Source organism: Hetaerina americana, unplaced genomic scaffold, assembly GCF_022747635.1.
Source record: "Hetaerina americana unplaced genomic scaffold, ioHetAmer1.1.p SCAF_18, whole genome shotgun sequence".
Classification (NCBI taxonomy): Eukaryota; Metazoa; Arthropoda; class Insecta; order Odonata; family Calopterygidae; genus Hetaerina; species Hetaerina americana.
Window position 1 is genome coordinate 3,523,467 of NW_027286741.1, and position 15,607 is coordinate 3,539,073.

Here is a 15,607-nt window from a genome sequence, read left to right on the forward strand (position 1 = left end):
ATCAGTTTTCATTCAGAAAATGTTTTGATGATCGGTAAGGACAAGGGACCGCACACGATCAACGTTATCGTCAACACAAGGTGGTTGAAGGTCGTCACGGCCTTGAATCATCATCCGTGGCTGGCGTCTTGTCGACCATCTTTAAAGTGCTTAATCCGCTTGTAAACGGATGTTTTCTTCATAGCGTTATCACCGTAAACAGTTGTTAACATTTCCGTAATTTCTTGATAACTTTTACCAAACTTCACCAAAAAACTTGATGTTGATTCGTTGCTCCGTGATTTCGTCAATTTACATTTTCGACAAGCAGTAAAAACAAGGAAAACAGCAACTAACATAACTGGCACCATACGCACAGCTCGACAATCCGCCAAGCACAGACGGCTCATTGGGTCTCAGGCAACTAGTGGATGAGGTTATAGTCCACTTCATGACCGCCAGATTGCATCATTTTGCGCATTTATTGCACACACCACATATAGTCCAACCGGTTACTTTCTGAATCCCCGTGAATTTCCCACATGTACCCGCACCTATGTATTGTGAGGTTTTTTAACCAAGTGTTCGTTATGACTAACCTGTCTCTTGCACAACTTTGTTGCTTACTCCCCGTGGCCGTTCATTTTTCCTTAACCATAGTTTGCTACTTCACTGCCATATATCCCTTCCTCTACCCATGTTCGCATTCCAACCCCTCCCCCCCCCCATCTTTATCACATTTTCCATCCCTGTAACATCCACATCAGGTCCTCTACTCAATCGTATCCCCGGTTAGTTCCTTCCTCCTATTCTGTCGTAACTTTACTCTTTTTAATCATCTTTAGCATTTCTCGGTCCGAGGGTATATCTTCGGGTGCTGTACTGGTATCAGTCACATTAAAATGACTCCCCGCTTGAGGAGCCCAAAACCCACCAAGTTCTACTTCTACTTGTTCAGGTTCTGCTGGGAACCCTCCTTGAACGCAGACCCCTTTAATGCCTGGTCGAGTACATTAGGCGACACTTGAGAAGCACTCCCCCTGAGCAGCTCCTCTATGGGCCTTCTTCCTCACTGGAGAGCCATCTGTTATTCTCCCCACTACCCAATCATGGGGATCGAGATGGTGCAGTGGCTAACGTACTGGCATCCAACCCAAAGGGTCTGGCTTCGAAGCATGGAGGTGGCAGATCTTTTTCAGCGGTATCCAGATCCCTTCTTCAGGTAATAAAGAAAATATAGAAACAATTTTCCATTACATAAGTTTAATATTACGACCGGGTTTCGATGTGCGTATTACATCATCTCAGGCTACCTGAAGATGATGTAATGCATTGAAACCCGGTCGTGATATTAAACGTATCAAGTGGAAAATTGCTACTTTATTTTCTTTATTATGCTCGAATTCCTCCACATCATGCCCGAAACTAATCAATTACTAGCTCAGGCTGAAAATTAATGCACAAATGCTGGTAGATCACAAACAAAATGACCTCCAGAAGCACTCCCGATGGCATGTGGAAGTAACATTCCCCTCAACACGTATGCGCAGGTTTGAGGTAGTTACATTCATTCAGTGTATTTTGAGAAGCGTAACTATGGATAGGTGCCCTAGTGCTATGTCAACCCGAGTTAAACAGCGTGCTGTTATTGACAGCTACCTTCACCTCACCGTCCGAGGCGTAATGATTGCCCTAGAGGTGTCTTTTGAGTTAAAGGAATAAAATAAAAATCGCAAGGCGCAAGATTGCGGGAATAAGGAGGGTGTGGAATCGGTTCAAATTGCAGGTTTCGCAGATCAGAGCATCATGCATATAAAATTCTGGAAATAGATGCCAGGACTAGCAGACTCAAGGACTCCTTCTTCCCACGGACAATACGGGATAGCAACTGCAGGGTTATACACAGCAAAAATTCCACGTGCCACCCTCGGCGTCTAGGGAATAATTAGGTCTACTCAATTGCATACTCTTTCACTAACCTCGTGTGTTTTGTTATCATAACCCATTCTTTCCGAATTACCTCATTAGTGTTATGTTCACCTGTTTTTAAGTCTCCCCTTCAATCCCTCGTCCCTCTCCGCCGGGGGAACTACCTGCTACGTGAACGTTGGGTCGCATTCCCTACCTTTCACAGTCTCCTCGGTGGGGAGAGCGTTTTGTGTTGAATGTTCATGTGGTGGTGGAGTTTCGCATTCTTGCTTTTTGTGTCCTGGCTTCCGTGTTGTTGGATGGCTTTCGTGCTGCATCCTGGGGTGCAGTTTTTTGTTGTTTTGCGGTGTATGTGTTTGCATGAGTGTTGGATGAAGGGATTTTTGCATGATTGTGTGCGCTGCTGTGGGTATAGTTTTGCATGTAGTATTGTTCCTTTTTACGGGTGGTGACCTAACACCCTCTGCCACACGCCCTTGCGGGGATTATGTAGATTAGGTTTTCAATTCAACAATCTGAGAGTGTAAAAATTATTCGCCTTGACCGGGATTCAAACCGGCTGAGTGCTTTAGTCAGTTAACGAGACGTCCTCTTAAAGTTGGCTTTAACCTCGTGGACTGAGACGCTTCGCGCACGGCTACGAATAACTGACATTTGATGTACGGTATTTCGTCAGAAAATCTTGTTCCTTTGAAGCCCCCATAATTTCATCTCAAGAGCGCAACAAGCTAAAGCACTAGACCGTGTATTGAGGGATCTGGGTTCGTATCCCGGTCAAGGCGAATGATTTTTACACTGAAATTGTTGCATTGAAATGCACACGTAGTGGATGAATCCGTCAAAAGTTACTCTCGCGGTATCTCCCCGCAGTTTCTTGGACGAGAAGTGTTATTTGCCCACAGCGCATCCCCCTGATCCACAGTTATTTCACTTTCTTTCTGCTTTTAAAGGGGGTAGGCTGATCCTACGTTAAAATGTCCTACCAAATATGCCATGAATGACGGCTGATAATTGGGTCACCTCTCGAGGATGAGTTCTGAAGTAATCACCAAGAATTTCTTTTCCTCCCCGATTTCCACACGAAATATGAAGATGGCATAGTGCGAAAGAGGTGGCCGAGTCGATGCATGCGACGGAGAAAAACAAGGAATGCAAAAACGAGGTGAAAGATTGGAATGTATCGTATGTGTAGAAGAAGCGGGATAAATGAAGAATTAATGTGAATAATACCCTAAGAATCTGTTGAGAGAATGGACCGATGGTCGAAAAAGGGTTCGGAATCATAGCTGATGAACTTACGTAGGAAAATCAACAGTGCACACTATTTTACTACCAAACATGATGGATGTATCCTTCACCATGACAATGCACCTGCACATTCATTCAGCATTGATTGTTCTCCAGTTTCTGGCAAAACATTCAATCGCCACCCTTGATAATCCTCCTTAATCGCCTGATATCGCCCCTAACGCCTTTTTCCTATTCCCAAAATACAAAAATATGTTGAGGAGACATATAGTATCACTGGGAAGGCTTCCAAAAGGGTGTTTTGAATGGTGGAATAGAAGAAGATGGAGTAAGTGCATAGCCATACGAATGGAGTGTACTTTGAAGAAGGGGACAAAATCGATGTAGACTAAATTCAGACAAAATAAAGTTTTTAATGGCCTCAGTTCGCGTATTTATTGGACAGAGTAGTATTATGGTTAGACAGAAATTTGAGAACAGCATGATTCATTAGCAGGGGTTGCCGGGAGTGAATATGGACTCCGATAATTATTTATTAATAATGAAGTGTAGCATCCTATTCAAAGAGAAAAGGCGGGGAAGACAGTTCAGGGAGTGGAAAATATTGTATTACCTGAATCGACAAGAAAGGAGTATTAACAGAATTCAAAGAAAATCACGAGTGAGGAAAGGGAGCTGGGTACAAAAGAGGCAACGTGGGAACATACCTGTATGAAAAGAGATATCGAGGGCCGAAAACAATTGGACGCTAAATAAGAATTCGATAAGGAAATAATGGGCTGCATACAGAATGATGTGCATGATATATGAGAGAAGAAAGCGGAAGAATATGGAATCAGAGCGGGTGAAAGTACAAAGAGATGATTAATAAACTGAGGTTGAAAAATAATAGGTGGGAAGTATGGTGGAAGACAGTGCGAGGATATGGAAAGTTTATTAAAAAGGAGAAATGAGTGCGCTGAACAGAATGTCCTTACTTTCTGGCTCCTAACAAGTTTTGATCATTTTTTCAGCTCCTATGTATTTTAAGGGTTGCTATTTATATTTTGAGCCTAATAATTAAAAGACACTAATTTATTGTTGAAAATTGCTTTATTGTTTTTCGAAGTATTCTCCATGATAATCAATACACTTTTGCATGTGCTCGGACCAATTTTAGTAGCACTTTTTCCACTCCGATTAAGTTACCTCCAAAACATGGTTTTTCAATGCATCAACGGCTTTTTCAGGCGCCGAAAAACCTTGGTCACGTAATTTTTTCTTGATAAACGAGATTAAAAAGTAGTCATTCGGTGCTAAATCAGGGCTTCACGGAGGATAACCCATCAATCCGACGTTTCGGACAGTCAAATAGGTTGCTGTTTCAGCCGATCTGTGAGAGCTTGCATTGTCATGATGAAGAATTATCCTCCATTGCCGCTTCTTTTTCCGTACGTATTTCACCAAGCGCTTCTGGCAAACAAATGCACGTGTACCATTCATAATTCACGGTTTTACGTTGCTCTAACGGTACAGTTGCCACATATCTAGTTATTCCAAAGAAACTGGCGATCATTTGCTTCGATGTGTGTGCTTCGTGCACGAATCACTTTTGTCAGATTTGGCTCGTCTTTGAAGACCGATACGACAGTGGATTGCTGTTTTTTTCGGACTCATACGCATAGATCCAAGATTCGACACCTGTTTAGTTGTAATACACAGCTTTTGATGCACCGCGATGTAGTATTTGTTGAGCGTTTCTTTGCACCAATTGACACGAGCATCTTTTTGAGCTTTTTTTCAAATTATGCGGGATCCAACGCGAACAAATTTTGCTCACAGCTAAATGTTCATGCAATATCTTATTGATGCTCGTCATACTAATCTCCAAGGATGCCTCAATCTCACGATAAGTCGCATGATCTTTCTTTACTAGTTCTTGCTCAGCATCAATGTTTTCTGGCAGAACTGATTTTGGACGACCTACACGGCTTTCGTCCCTGAGCGAACAGTGGCCATGATGGAATTCGTTACACCAGCGTTTCACAGTGGCAAAGGATGGGGCTTCATCTTCAAACGTAGATCGATGCACTCCAGTCTTGATAATCCACGTCGAAAGTCGTAAAAAATCATCGCACGAAAGTCTTCACGAGTTAACTCCATTTTTTTGCTGAGACAAAATTTTCGAGTCACTGTAAACAACACAAGTTATGATTAAATGGCGAATTGTTCTGAAGGAAGTTAGCGTTAAAAGGGTGAAACTTTCAGATGGAAACGTCCGATAGAACCTAAAGAATTTAGTGTTGGCAAGGTTCAAAATATAAATAGCAACCCTCGTATGGCAGGACTACAGAACAATATGCATGATTTCACATGCAGCTAAAGCCATTTAGTAATGAGATCAATAATGGAGAGGAGCATAGAATACAATCAGGATGTATTTGCCCATTTCGTAGGTCTCAAAAAGGCCTTTGATTGAGTGAATTAGGAAAAACTAATGGCTGGCTCTATTGCAGACAATAAGAATAAATTGGAGGCATAGGAGACTAATCTACTACCTGAGCATGCCTCAAACTGCTCAGGTTTGAGTGGGGGACGAAGAGTCTGGATGGACACTGTTAGGAAGAGGTGTGAGGCAGGGTTGTCCGTTATCACCGGTGCTGTTCAACCTATAAGTGGATGAAATGATTAAAGAGGAGGCCTTAAGGGAAGAACTGGAGGTAGGAATGAAAGTCTGAGGGAAATTCAATAAATCAGTTAGCTTTGCTGATAACCGAGCTTCAGTTTGTCAGTCAGCCAAAGAATTACAAGCATTGCTGAGTGCATTTGAAGGTTAGAGGGATAGATATGAGATGAGAATCAATGCAAATAATAAAAAAGGTTATGAGATTTTCCAGAAAGAAAAGATTAAGCTATACATTAAAGCAGGAAGAAAAAAACTAGAACAAGAGGAACAATGTATCTTGGAAGTGTTTCGGACCAACTCGATCAAAGTAGTAGGGACTTAAGGAGAATACTTGCACTAGGCAAAGATGCTTTTACAACGAGGAGGGAGTTGATGGCAGGGACGTTGAGTAAGGATATTAAAAAAAGACTCGTAAAAACTTTCATATCGAGAGTAGCTGTGGACAGCGCTGAAAATATGGTCACTCAAGCAGGATGACAGAAGTAGATTGGAGGCTTTTGAAATGTGGGTGTGGAGAAGAATGGAGAAGGTGAAATGGACAGAGAAGAAAACAAATGAGGAAGTACTTGGTATGGTGGGCAAAGAGAGGGGATATTTGGGAGAATTCATAAGGAAACAGGAATAATGGATGAAGGGCATATTGATCGGCAGTGGGATGTTGAAGACTGTAATAGAGAGGAGAATGTTCGGCAAATGAGGAACGGGTTGAAAAGGAGGAGGAAGTGTGGAGAGAAACCCGGCGTCGGTGTTAGCCTACTGTTGACGTAAGGCGCCAAGAGTTCTGCAGTTAAATGTCCCATCCGACGGCCGGCGTGCTCACTCAAAGTGCTCTCCACAAAGCACCTCTAGTAGGGATCGGGATACCACTGAAAAATATCTGCCGCAACCGGGCCTCATGGATGGGAAGCAAGTACTACATCATCCCCATTTCCGACTAACTATAAGAAGGCAATTAAAATCAACAGTTGTCTCCTCCCCTCCCCATAATTGTTTGGAAGAGAAACTTGGGTATGCCTGGATGAATAACGATTGGAACAGAGAGGCGAGGGTGGCGTAAAAAAACGGAGACGCACGGTGAGCAGGAATGAGCGTGGCGCGAATGAATCCGAATCGGAGACACCGCTTTGAAACAAGTGTGCCTCTCCGGTCGAATGGACGTGTGCGTTAGCCGCGCCACGTCCAGTAGGTTCGCGATAGCGCGGAAAGGAGAGGGTGTGGGTAGGGGCTGGGTGAACGTGAGAGATTGGCGGATGATGGCGTGTGGCGCCGTGCGATGTTCCAACAAACCATTGTTGGCAATCCAATACTTCGCACTTACTCCCTCTCTCTTGATCGTGATCATGGATCGATTTCGAAGTTACAGAATAATTTTTTATGTGAAGTTGGCTTTAATTTACCTTAACTCTGACGTTGCGACGGTGAAATAGATCATTAAAAATGAAAAATTCGATGAAAATTGCAAATTGTAGAACTAACAACGGGCGGGTCTCATTCGCCTCCACAAACTTAAACTTGGGAAAACGATCAGATCTTCTGAAAAAGCTAAAATATAATATTTGACTACGCCTTCGCATTTGCACGTGATTTTTGGGCAATGAGGTGCGTCCCTTTCTTTCGAGCGGAAGGAAGATGTTCGGTGGTTGCCTTCCAGGGCCAGCACATCGGTGGGTATGCATTGCGCGGAGGTCACGCCCCATATCCATTGGCTCCGTTTGGATACTCACCCATTGCATTTGAAACTGAGGCGTTAACCTACAGAGCATTGCGAGAAAAAAAATTCCACTTTTCCTCAGATATATTGTTAAGTGCAACGCGTTTCAGTTCATCGAACCATCTTCAGGTACAAGACAAGATTCAGGATGTGATTCGGGAAGTGACGCCTCAAACCATTCTATTGTGGTCTTTATTTGAGAGGACTTTGGCCGATAATTGGTGGAAGGGAGGGAAGAATAAAGAAGGGCTAAGCGGGAAGGGGACATCGGAGGGATAAAGGCAGGTTAAGGGATGGGGTATGAGTGATTTTAAGTAGGTTTCGACTGGCAGAGATCATGAATTTGTAAGTCGAGGCCTGGGTCGTGAGTGTAGGATTTTATGTGGAAAAACAAAGTGTTTCATTTTCCGAATTGGCACTCTTTGTCCCCGCTCACTCTTTTCTTCCCCCCCTCTTCCTCAAACAGGTATAAATATGATGTATCACATGTTGAATCTTGTCTTGTACCTGAAGATGGTTCGATGGACTGAAACGCATTGCAAGTACCTTACAAATAAATCTGTGGAAAAGTGCAAATTTGTTTTTCTCATAATGACGAACTTCCACTACATCTCGCCTAAATCTCTTGGATATACTATATAATATTGATATTAATTATAATTAATGTTGGAAGTGTAGGCAGTGAGCCAATCGGAGGGCGGATGGAGGAATAACGAATCTCACCGAGGATATCTCCGAGTCTAGCAGCGGCAATGCGGAGTATCCACGGCCAACAATTGCGCAAACAATGGCGACCATCTCAGTGCCAGTCATGTGCGGTGATCTGGGCGGGAGAGTGCTCTTTCACACAAAAAAACGGTGAGAAATGAAACTCGGGTTTCGGGTGACCCAGTGGCACGGATGCGGCGAAAGCGCCCCCTGCTGCGGCCTGCCTGTCTCCTCTCTCCCTCCCTTGGGGGGATGATACGTTGCCCCCCCCCTCGTTCCCTCTCTCTCCGATTGCGTCCAACACTCACTCCCCTTCGAACGCAGCACGCACGCACTCACCGCAAAGAGAGGAGGACCAAGATTGTGGTCTCCAAGGTCAAGGGGAATCGCTGGTGCGAGCAAAGCCGTGCTGTCGGGGGGAGGAGAAGAAACGTCTTTCCGAACGGAACTGAAAAATATGAAAGGCAAGACTTCTGCTATTATTTCACTTGAATTGAATGCGTACAAGCTCTTCCTTTTCTGAATTTTTAAAATGTACCTTTCCGCGACAACATTTACTCCGTTTTCACGTTTCGGGTGCGAGTGAAACTAGCAAATAAAGTCAGCAGATATAGCGCCTAACTTGTGAGACCGAACGCGGTTCTCCTAGATTTTAAGAAGGCTTTCGACAAAATACCTTATAGAACACTGCTCCCAAAGCTAGAAGCATATGGCGTAGACAAATATCCGGAATTGGTTTAAAAAGTTTTTGAATGGTCGGGTACAAAGAGTAGTCATCCGGGTAGATGGAGCTAGCTCAAATGCAATAAAAGTTGTTTCAGGTGCTCCCCAGGGAATCGTTTTCGGGCCTTTTTATTCCTACTTTACGTTAACGGCATTCGCTCCGTATTCACTAGTAAGGTACGCTTATTTGCCGACGATGCAGTGGTTTACCGTGATACCCGTAATTCTAGGATAAAGCAGCTTTAGCAAATGATCTAATCGCTACACATTGCTGCAGGGCACACAATGGGCATGCAATACCAGATGCATGGAATTTGAAAGTATACAATCTATATTTAAACCTCGTTAAGATGAAGTAAATGCCATTACAATGGGAGGAACACCATGCTTTTTGTTCGGCATCACAAAGTATCTGACCAAGGAGTTAAGCAGTGCCGTATTTGCCGGCGAATAGGACGCAACCTGCCTAAAATATGAGTTACGTTTTTATAATCAAATATGAGATCAATGATCGAAATTACTCGTATGAGTTGAAATTTGTGTTTAAAGAGAGCAGTATATCACATTCGTGGAAAATAGAACCCAATAATATAACCAGAACGCACGTAAAAGGTCACATTTAAGAAAGTTTATGTGCGATATAGTATGCATAGTAATATATATATATATATATATATATATATATATATATATATATATATATATATATATATATAAAACCATAAACACACTAATCAACCCGAAGGTCGGTTTAGTAGGTGATGGTAGAGTTCACCCAGTACTAAGCCCGACGGCGTGTGAAATTCACACATCAGGGTAGGGGGGCCAGTTCCTTTCCCTGTGTCGGCTATGGTTTCCCTGGAAGATCTGGTACCCGAAAGATCACTTAGCTTGGGTGGAGCTGCAGGTGCCCAGAGTGCCTTGCCCGGGAATAGAACCCGGGACCCTCCGGTCGGCAGTCCATATATATATATATATATATATATATATATATATATATATATATATATATATATACTACCTTGATCAAAAATTTCCCGGAATTTATTCAGAAAATTAAAAATACAAGTTTATTCATCTAAATCTATATTGTCCCCTTCAAAGTAATCCCCATCGACTGCAACACACTTATGCCAGCGCTTGATCCAATCCTCGAAACATTTTTTATATTCGGTTTTCGGTATGTCCATCAGTGCTTCCTGCGATTTTTCCATTACTTCCTCTCGGCTGCTAAAACGCGTTCCCCGTAATGGTTTTTTAACTCGATTGAACAGAAAGAAGTCACAGGGAGCCAAATCAGGTGAATTCGGTGGCTGTTGGATGGTATTTGTTGCATTTTTCGTCAAAAAATTACGAATAATGATAGCACTGTGCGACGGTGCGTTATCATGGTGCAAAATCCACGAGTTTTCTGCCCACATTTCTGGTCTCTTTCGGCGAATTGCTTCACGCAAACGTCTCATAACGCCCAAATAATACTCTTTGTTTACTGTCTGGCCTTCTGGCAAAAATTCATGATGCACTACACCGTTGTAATCCATGAAAACCGTCAGCTTTGCCTTCTTTTTTGACTGAAAACGACGTGGTTTTTTTGGTCTCGGCTCATTTGGTGAACGCCATTCACTTGCCTGATGTCTGGATTGCGTGTCGTACTCATAAACCCACGTCTCGTCTCCAGTAATGATCCTTTTGATGAATGTGGGATCGGATTCAGCCTCGCAAATCATGTCTTTTGCGACGTCAACACGGTCTCTTTTTTGCATGAAATTGAGGTCTTTTGGCACCAACTTTGCTGCTACACGACGGAAACCCAAATCATTAACCACAATGTCTTGGGCGGATCCATAGGCAATGTTCAAGTCCTCCGCTATTTCTCTGATGGTTAATTTGCGGTTATTGACCAACATTTCTTTTACTTTATCAATTTTTTCACCGACTTTCGATGTCGATGGTCTGCCACTGCGTTCATCATCTTCGATTGACTCACGACCACTTCTGAACCGCTCGTGCCACTGGTAAACGACCGTTTTTTTTAGAGAATCGTTGCCGAAACACTTTTCCAACATTTCCAACGTCCGTACGCCACTAAATCCGTTTTTTACGCAAAATTTAATACAAGTTCGTTGTTGCAAATTTAAATCCATTTCTGCAATTGTAAAAAATCGCCAACACACACAGAGATAGATGTACTCTTGGCTACGTAACTTTTGCAAATGTCAAGTTATGACACTAAGATTTAAAGGGAATATCAACAACAGATGTACCAATTTAACAAAAAAAACAGAACTCAAATCGGAACGATGGGAGCGCCACACGGTGGTTATTCCGGGAACTTTTTGATCAAGGTAGTATATATATATAAAATATATATATACATATATATATATATATGTGTGTGTATATATATTATATATATATATACTAGGTGTGCTCAAAAAGTATCATGAATTTTGTGTTTGTCCAAAAATTATTTATTTATTCCTGAATATCTATTTTGTCCCCTTCAAAGTAATCCCCATTGCATATTATACACTCGTGACGTTTTTTTCAATCCTCGAAGCACTACAAAAAATAATTTTTTGTGAATTTGTTCAGCTCCTCCTTCGATGCAGGCTTTATCTCGTATATCGTAGCGTAGCGTCCTCTTGTCATTTGCCTCTTCAGTTTAGGGAACAAGAAAAAGTCACTGCGGACCAGATCTGGGGAATACGGTGGTCGCGGCATTGTTACTGACCATCATTCTCTCTGGCCCTCAACCTGAGCCGACCTGCCTACTGAGCGCTCCTGATAACCGGTTTGACCCACCAGAGACTACCTTCCTGCCAGCTTGATTCTTGGTGCTTTTGGTTTTAGTGAAGTGTAGTGTAGTGTCAACGTATAGGTTGCATCGTTTGTATAGTTTTCGTTTTGTGTGTGGTTTTTTAACCGTAGTTTGTGGTAGTAGTAATTTATTTTAGTGGATTGTGGTGGTTTTTGTCCTTCGACTCTGATTGGTGATCGGTGAGTGCTTTCCTTTTTTTACTGTCTTTTTTTTGTCCTCTGAAAACCAGACCTTACTCAAGCATCGTTTTTTCCGCTCAGGCTTCATATTCCATTCCAAAGCGTAACTTATTGATTGAGCTAAATTTAGCTAACCCCTTTTAGAAATTTTAGCATAGTGTATACAGGTTGGCTTTTGTTTGGAACTCGGTGGTTAAATTAGGATGGCTACTCCTAGGTCCCCTGTTGCCATGCTCTAAGGCACTGGCGAATCTACATCTACATTCTCTGCCTGCCAATCTTTCTCTGCCTGGCTTCTGCCGAGAACAGACGTGCTCGAGCTCGCTCCCTAGAACCGGTTCGACCCTACCTGAGACTACCTGCGTGCCTGCTGTTACTTCTGTGTTTGTTCTTCCCTAGTGAAGTGTAGTTTAGTGTTAGCATTAATTTTGTGAAATAGTTAGTTTATTTAGTTTTTGTGCTGTTTGTTATTAGTTTTTAATAGTTTGGTAGTATTCCTTGTGGGTACTCTTAGTGGCTTGCGGTGGTTTTTGTCCGTCGAATCTAATTGGTTATCGGTGAGTGTTTTATTTTCTTTACCATCTTTTTTCTTTCCTTTCTTTACTTACTTACAAAGCGTAACTTATTGATTGAGCTAAATTTAACTAACCCCTCTTAGAAATTTTAGCATAGTGTATACAGGTTAGCTTTTGTTGGGAACTCAGTAGTTTAATTAGGATGGCTTCATCTAGGTCCCCTGTTGCCATGCTCGAAGGCACTGGCGAATGCGCGGCTTTAAGGGCCCGTATTGTCATGCTGGAGAGAATGGTGCGGGAGCTTCGATCGGAGATCGCTGGCCGGAGGACTCCCCTCAGGAGAGATGGTGCTCGGGGTGGGAATACGAAAACCCGCCACGCCCATATGGGTGCACGGATTCGTCCGAATGCTACACGTGGCTGGGCGATTAGAGACCTACCCCGTGTCCCATCTCCCAACGAGGGAGTGTCTCACGTCCGTAGGTCAGACGATTGGAGGGTTGTCTCTCGGGGCAAGGGGAAGGTAACGCTGCGGCGTGGATTGGACTCTGCGGAGGCAGATACCATCCCCGTCTCCAACAGGTACCAGGTGTTGTCGGATGACAGCACCACCGTACCTGCAGCCCCTACCCCTACTCCGAGGGCACTGCCTAGGGTAAGACGTCAGGGAACGGGAAGGGAGGGAATTGTAGTAATAGGTAGCTCGAATGTCCGTCGTGTAATGGTCCCATTGAGGGAAAGGGCGCGCCGCGTAGGCGCCGATCAACGGGTGACCGCCTGGTGTATACCAGGCGGAGGAGTCCCTCAGGTGACGAAGGCGATCGAGGCGGCGGTCAAAGGCACGAAGTGCTCTAGGCTGCAGGTCGTGGCCCATGTGGGCACCAACGACGTCACGGACCGTGGATCCGAGGAGGTCCTCCGTTCCCTTAGGGAACTGAGCTCCGAGGTGAAGCGCGTCCAGGGCGTCGAGGGGGTTCGGCTGGGACTAACGGTCTGCAGCATCGTTCCGAGGGAGGATCGCGGGTCTCTGGTTTGGAGCCGAGTGGAAGGCATAAACCAGAGACTATCGAGATTTTGCTCGGACATAGGAGCCTCCTTCGTCGACCTCAGACCAACCCTCCGATCTTGCAGGACTCCCCTTAACCGATCTGGGGTCCATTACACGGCGGAAGCGGCGAGTAAGGTAGCGGATAGGATACTCGACCACTGTAGGCCTTTTTTAGGATAGAGGGCAGGTCACTTAGTGGGTCAATAACATCTGGGGATAGCGCGTATAATATTATTAATAAAAATATAAAAGTCATTGACAACACTGGTAATGATTTAGAAAGACATGTGACACGCACTTCCCCACAAAGGCGTCCTAAATTACAGTCAGGCACTAATAAGGACGTTATTCAACATCAAAATAATTTAACTATACTTGTTATAAATTGCAGAAGCCTCAAGAACAAATCAGCGGATCTAGAACACATAATCCAAACTCATTCCGCTGATATAGTATTAGGCACAGAGAGTTGGCTGTGCAATGATATTAATGACCAAGAAATTTTCCCAATAGATTTCAAAGTTTACCGACACGATAGAGATACAAGACCCGGAGGAGGGGTTTTCGTGGCAGTTAAAAGTCATTTTGAAAGCAGGCAAGTTTCATTTGAAAATAATAACATAGAAAGTGTTTGGTGCACCTTACTACGGACCAATCAACCCAACATAAATTTATGCTCTTTCTACAGACCTCCAGACTCAGATTTGAAAACACTTCACACCCTCAACGATCAAATTCACAAGTTTACACGTAAATATAATAACAGCATAAACATAATTGGTGGCGACTTTAACCTCCCTGGTATAGATTGGGACAGCAATATCGTTAAATCTGGGACCCGCGATCGCGAATCTTGCAATTCCATGATAAAATTGGTTCAAAGAAACTCCCTCCATCAAGCAGTACGCATGCCCACCCGTGGAAAGAACATATTGGATCTATTTCTTACAAACACGCCGGAACGTATTATTAGTGTATCAACTGATGAGGGCTTGAGTGACCATAAAGCAATTAATGTCCACTTGGACATAGAAATAAAAAAGATTGTTAAACCAAAAAGAAAAATTTATAATTACCATAAAGCAGACTTTGAATCTTTTGCCAATCAATTAAACTCTTCACTACCCGAGTTCAAAACCCGCTTAAGTCATGTCAACGTGGAAGAAACTTGGACAGAATTTGTCAATATCATGCAAAAAGGAATCGTAGATTTCATACCTATAAAATACGTTAAAGCAAATCGCGACCCCAGGTGGTACAATAAAGACGTTAGAAAAGCCCTTCGAAAGCAGAGAATGCTACACTCTAGGGTAAAGAGGGCAGGCGTGAACACATCATCTCCTGAGAATACACAATTATGGGACACATATAGATCCTCTAAAATTGAAACCAAAAAACAATTACGTAGCCCCTTACTGGAATTTAAACGCAAAGTACTTTGCGAGCACTTGGACACTGACCCCAAAGCTTTCTGGTCATATGTTAGGGAAGTAAATGGGAGTAAACAAACCGTGGCTTGCTTAAGGGATTGTAGCAATATAATTCATACAGACAGCGAGGTTAAAGCTAACATCTTAATCATTCTTCCAAAGCGTTTTCTCGAATGATGTTGCCACCGCATATCTCCAAGAAACAATACACACTCCACCCATGGAAAAAATAACAGTGTACCAACAAGGAATTCTAAAATTACTTAATGAGATTAAACCCAACAAATCCCCGGGTCCCGAAAATATACCAGCTAGGGTGATAAAACATTTAGCTCCAAACATTGCCCCGTACCTTGAATTTATATTTAACAAATCCCTCACAGAGTGCAAAGTACCTAAGATTTGGAAAGCCGCGCAAATAACGCCTATTTTTAAAAGTGGTGACAGGGAGGATCCCAGTAATTACAGACCTATATCTCTCACTTCTATCTGTTGTAAAATCTTAGAGCACATAATTGTCAGTTCAATAATGAGACACCTTGACAATATTAACTTTTTAAGTGACAATCAACACGGATTCAGGAAAACCCGCTCCTGCGAAACCCAATTAGGATTATTTACACATGATTTACTTGTATCTGGTGAGAGAGG